General features: G+C 44.4%; 1 long non-coding RNA gene across 1 annotated transcript in view; it reads left to right on the top strand.

Moving 5' to 3' along the window:
• Positions 1–1,805: 1,805 nt before the first annotated feature.
• The window catches only part of LOC109311452, a 30,134-nt gene continuing 26,052 nt past the window's right edge, over positions 1,806–5,887 (top strand). Inside the window, exons 1-2 of the long non-coding RNA XR_002101504.1 lie at positions 1,806–1,938; positions 2,360–2,572. This is a non-coding gene — a long non-coding RNA (uncharacterized LOC109311452). The remainder of the gene's footprint in view (positions 1,939–2,359; positions 2,573–5,887) is intronic.

The raw sequence follows: 5,887 nt of genomic DNA, 5'->3' as shown, positions 1-5,887 counted from the left end.
GGCCCGTTTTCTGTTCTTCCTTCCCTCTGCAAATAATGCTGATGCCCATGAATAACACCAAAGAGAAGGGCGCAGGCAGGGGCTACACTCTCACCTGGTGGCTTTGTCACCGAGAAGGCCGTTTGCTAGCAACTCGCTCGCAGTGGGCAGTGACCCGGCCCGTGCTAGTTCCGCATGTCTGAAGGTTAATGCACATTTTCCTTCGTGCGCTAGGGCGCAGTAAGCTTTCAGCAAAGGGGGCACACTCTTTTGCTTGTGCCAACTGTTCAAAAAGAGCAGAAACTCACTGAATCTTGCAGCCAAGAGCTCCTCTTTAGGTGGCGGTGTTGGCTCGCAGTCCCTGAAGTGGGTATCTGCTAGGGCAAGAGGGGCGTGAGCTGTATGTGCCGACTGTTTATTCATTATTTGGCACAGCATAGAGCAGCCTCTACCTGCTCTAACTCTTGCCAGGCCCAATGGACAATAAGCATGCTGTAAAGAGCGGTGTTTGCACCCTCCTGGTCTCTCCCACTGGCCAGAAAACCCCAGGTGCCTCTGAGCCCATCTCCGATATTATTTATGCCAAGTAGCCAATGCATCAATTAGCCCCCAGGATGCAGGACGCAGGTCTTTATGATTCTTGGCTGGGATTTTTCTAAGGACCATTTAAACATGAATCTAACCTAGGCTGGGCTGAAGCTAGCCTAAAAAGCCCAGTTTCAAAGCACACTGTAGCATCACATCAGCGTGTTTCTCCTTCCTCCTGCCCTTTCACTGTTACAAAACCCACGGCACAGAGATGCAAAGCCCAACTTGCCATTTATACAGGCTGCGAGGCACTGCTCCTTCAGCAGCGCTTTACTCCGCACCTCCCAAGGAGGAGGCAGCGCATGTTCCCTTGCCGCTCAATTAACACCCTGTTAAGATGCCCACCTGCAGTGGCTTCATCCTAGGACTGTGGCACTTATCCATCTTCTACAATACCCACAGGGAGCACAGGGACTCTGTCAACTAACACGTGCATCAGGCACAATGCAAGCCATGATGAGCAATGAGTTTAAGGGCCTATTCAGCACCTATATTCTCATTTAATATAATGCCTTAATTGCACTGCTTTTCAACTTCCTCTTGCGCAATGCACAGGTTCGTGCAGTGGGCTTCTCAGTACAAAGCACACTTTTTGTCTCTGTGAATAAAAAAGCCACAAAATGCAGCAACGGGGTCTTATTTTTTGCCATGTTCCAGCACTGTTGACTTAATTACTATCGCACAGCAGTAAAGCAGGAAGGGAAGAAAAGGAACAAGAAAAAAGATGGGGGAAGAGGAAAATAAAGTACCTGAGATATGTCCTTATACGTCTGCCTCCCACATCAAGTCAGTGTTTGCACATGCACACATCCCACTGATTACAGGACATCGCTCATGTGTTTGATGGTGAGCTCGTAGTAGAGCACTGTGGGGTCATGCCTGAGAAGTGCAGTACAGCACAGATCCAGGTTTGCAAATATGCGGTACCTGGGCAGCACTGAGAGATTAGGATAAGGTCAGTACATTTGACATCTTGAACTGAGTATTAGTATCCTTTCAACCTTCACCAGCACAACATCCCCTCTCCCCCCCCAGATTTTGCACCAGGAATTAGGAGGGGTCTCCTTCTTACTATCTGTGCATAGCACTGATGGGAAAGGGGGAGATATGTCTTGGGTCTGGCCTCTTTCATTTAATCTGGGCCACCAGGAAGGACAATAATGTCAAGGGTTTTCTGTAAAGCACTGAAACCAAAAGCACCTTACACACATTCAGCTGAAGTCTTTGCCTCTGGATGCCTAAGAGGATGCTTTCTTTCTTGGGCTCAGTACAGGATAGCGATTCACTGCCATGCAGGTAATATCAAATGCAAAGTGGAAAAGTGCAAATAGTCCTATCATCACTCCCACCGGACTATTTCTCAGACAAAGAGTACATCTTCTTCTTGCAAACTGCCCATGTTTTATTGGTTCCAGTGGTAAGTGTAATAGGATGATAGGGATCTCACATGGATTTGTCTTTTTTTAATACCCAGGTTGAGACAGTAAGGAGATTTCCAGGCTAGATAGTACAGGGAAGTGAATGGTTAGGAAATTAATGGATGCATTCAGATTGTAGTCAAACGAGATGTGTTGTGCTCTGGGAAATGTAGATTTTGGGATGATAAGGAAAAGCAGAATGTGGTTGTATCTATTTTAAGACTTTATCAAGGCCAGTGGGAAGAAAAAAGGGCAAGGGTAATAGTAAAGAAAGAACCCCAGGAGACTTGTTGGACTATAATAGTGGCAACAGGACAGCACAAGAGCATTAGGAATTGGTCCTTTTTGATGCTGTGCTTTGTTCCTTCTAACAGTATTGATGTCTTCATTGCATGGATTTCACTGCTACAAGCAGTCATAGAAATGCAAGCAGGCAAAGGATTACAAAGCTCTGGGAGGTGAAACAATATGCCTGGAAGCATAAAGTGATATTGGTTAAGACACTGTCAGAAAATGGACTGACTAAAAATGAATGATATGAGAAGCGAAGCTGCACTAGGAAAAGCCGCTGATCTGGCCGGGCAAAGGTGCAGCTTTACACTGTTAATTATCTCTTGTAAAGTCTTCTTCAACCAAAGGCCCAAGTGCTTCAGAGGAGGTTAGCAGAAGTCCAAAAAGGCTTTTTCATCTGTGATTTTTGAAGAATGGATTTCCTCTAATTGATGAATCCTTGAAGAGCATCTGCAAGCTGACTGAAAGTCACATTCATCACTGCTAGCAACCAGGCCAAAGCATTTAGCAATTTGTTGTACTCACCGCTGCAAAAAATATCCTTCATGCCTATGATTTCTCTGTGTTTGAATAGAATACCTCAGCATTAATGCAATTAATTGTCAAACAGAACAGATTGGAATAAAGAGGATTCAAGTAAATGAATCCAGAAACTTTCAAGGGGAGGGTGGGGGGAAGGGATTAATTGTGAAGACCTTCAGGGGTTGCAAGCAGGTGAAAGCAGTCACCTTTGGTCTTTTCTCTGTTCCTGTAGTCACAAATATTACTGCTTATGTGAAGGCTGCGTTTGTCCCCCACTTCAGAGATAAAGGCATGTTGCAGATATGTCAAGTGTGTGACACTGATGGGTATAAGGCAAATCAATACAAGGAGATACAGCTGCTTATTAGCTATGCATAGAAATGATTGATTGACCCACTGGACCCAGTCACAATCTATAATATTTGATTATCTATTGCTATCTCTAATAACCATTTATAAAACATTTAAAAAAAACCTTTAATTATGATGAGAGCAGCTCTTTAATACAGAAGGCTAACACACTAGCTAGGGGACCTTCCCGCAGAACAGACCAGCAAAACCCTTCAGCCCCACATCCATGCAGCAAATTTGGGACACCAAGCATCATCCTCTGGCTTGTTGCACAAGGTCTTGGAAGGGCAGCCCGGAGCTGCCCCTGGGACATCAGGGGCCAGTACAGGACCCCACCGTCCCTCCTTAGGTTGCCTTTAGATGCAGAAAAAGCTGTATTTTCTTTTATCACCGAGAAGGGTGCACCTAAACCATAAACCACAGACCTCTGGGGTTTTACTCCATTTCTCTGACTGGTAAATGTGCTACTTATAAGGGAGGCTGCTTCACTTATGCACCAGCTGGGGACTTGGCCAAATTACTCTGACAGCATTAAGAGGGTGAGGTTACCTAGGGAGGTTACCCGCTGAGAGGTTACTCGGGGAGGTTGTGGATTCTCCACCCTTGGAGTTTTTTAAGCCCAGCTACACAAAGCTTTGGCTGGGATGATGTAGCTGGGGCTGGTCCTGCTTGGAGCAGGGGGTTGGACTAGCTGTGACCCCCTGAGCTCCCTCCCCGCCCTCGTTTTCTACGATTGTAAGAGGAGCAAGCAGAACTCCCCTGCACATTAAACTGGGCCCTTTTATAATATTCAAATGCCTCTGAGATTTTGTTAGTGGAAGTGTGAATATTATCATCTTGTGCTGCTTGAAATCCTAACACATATCTCACTTGGTTTTCAGAAACAACACTTGGCTTTATTTTTAAATCCTGCTGCAAAAATTTCTTAGAAGTCTTTTTTGCCATGAGCAATACTGCCACGGGCAACTCAGAGGCCTCCCAAGTACTTGCCCTGTGTTCATGTGCGTATATTTCTTAATAGAGGAGAATGGCAGGCAAACAATTTCCTTAATTAGCAAATGCTTATATAACTTGCCTTAATTTAAAATGAGACTTGTTTTTCAAAGTCACTGACCCACTGGAATCCGTTGTGTCATGCGGAGCTCCAGCGCAAAAAGAGATGAGAAGATTTGGCTCCTAAAATAAGCCTAGCAGAAATTTACCCTCTTAATCCTTTGATACCAAACAAAGACTTCCAGACAAGCATGGGCGGATGAAGCATTTTGAACAGGGAAGTGCAGATGATGAGGTATATTGTTCCATAAAAAGCAACACATTCTTCCCCTGTTAAAAATGAGCCAGAAGCTTTACTAACACTTTAGCTGCCTCGGGCTGTATTACTCAGTTTAAGATTGAAGCAAAAACAAATACAACTTCATTGCAATGACTTAAAAACAGATTGCAGGGCTGTGAAATAGGAGCTTCATTACCAGGAGCAGCTAATAGCAGAATTGCAGAGCAAAGGATAGCTTGATTAGTGGGACATCAAGACCCTTAAAAAGGAGAGAGCGTTGTTAACACCTGTGGAATGAAGAGTTTAGAAGGAATCAGGTAGATTTTAATGAAGTCAGCTGACTGTCTCACTGCTGCCTGAATGGAAACACTGCCGCTGTCAGGCAGTTGGTTTTAAAGTTTGGGTGAAGCAGGAATCAAAGGGGTGTGCAAATATACCACTGCACCCTGCCCTGGATCCGCCCCTGTTCACAGGGGTAGCGCTGCAGGGGACAGCTTCACTGGGCCATATCAGGAAACAAGGAGAATTGCAGTCTTTTCTAGGCATGGTAAAATCCTGGATGCATTGATGTAAGTAGGACTTCTGCACCAGGTGCTGATTCGATTCAGAGGAGATTCGGCCCGATTCAGTCCCAGAATCGAATCGGGGGACCAGTAAAAAGGTCCGAATTGTTCTTCGGAAAAGATTCAGAGAGCTTTGATGATCTAGCCCCCCCATTTTCACTGGACAGAAGCCCGGCTTCCTTTTACTGAATGTGTTCCCTGCTTTGAAACAGATCAGTAGACCAATCTATACTTCCATATTTGAATTTTATCATGGAGAAGATAAATATACACTCAGATTCCAGTCGAAAGCATCCCAACTATGTCGGTTGTACCTGAGGGATAGACAGATACATCCTTTGACTACATGAAGGCTTAGGAAAGCAGAGTGAGTCTGACTGATAGGTCTTGAATCCAGAAGGGACCACTGTCGGCAGCATCCGAACACCAGTTGATTAATCAAGCTACTTTGGACTTCAAGCGGTGTTGGGGACATCATCATGATTTATGCTCTATGGAAAAAAGGAAATAAACAGGTCAACTGATACTACCATCCATTTTCACAAGCAATGTGCCGGTATTTATCATCCTAATGAGATGACTAAAGAACAACGTAAAAATAAAGCAGAACATGCTCAGACCGTGTTTACTTCTCATCTAATAATTGGGAAGGGGGAAAGGGGCAGGAATTGTGGTGTTTGGTTCTATCAATCTCGTCACAAGAAAATTTAATTTGCTTTTCAAATACCTTTTGCTTGACCTAGCTTTCATCAAGTTTCAGTAGCAATGCCATGCTCGTTTATAACAGAGTATAGAGGAACATTGTCCCAGTATATACCGTGTTTCCCCGAAAATAAGACACTGTCTTATATTTATTTTTCCTCAAGAAGACACACTATGGCTTATTTTCAGGGGATGTCTTA

This window comes from Crocodylus porosus, unplaced genomic scaffold, assembly GCF_001723895.1.
Source record: "Crocodylus porosus isolate Cpor-Errol unplaced genomic scaffold, CroPor_comp1, whole genome shotgun sequence".
In the NCBI taxonomy this organism is placed as follows: Eukaryota; Metazoa; Chordata; order Crocodylia; family Crocodylidae; genus Crocodylus; species Crocodylus porosus.
The sequence above is the reverse complement of the archived record's forward strand: the minus strand, read 5'-3'. Positions and strand labels throughout refer to the sequence as shown.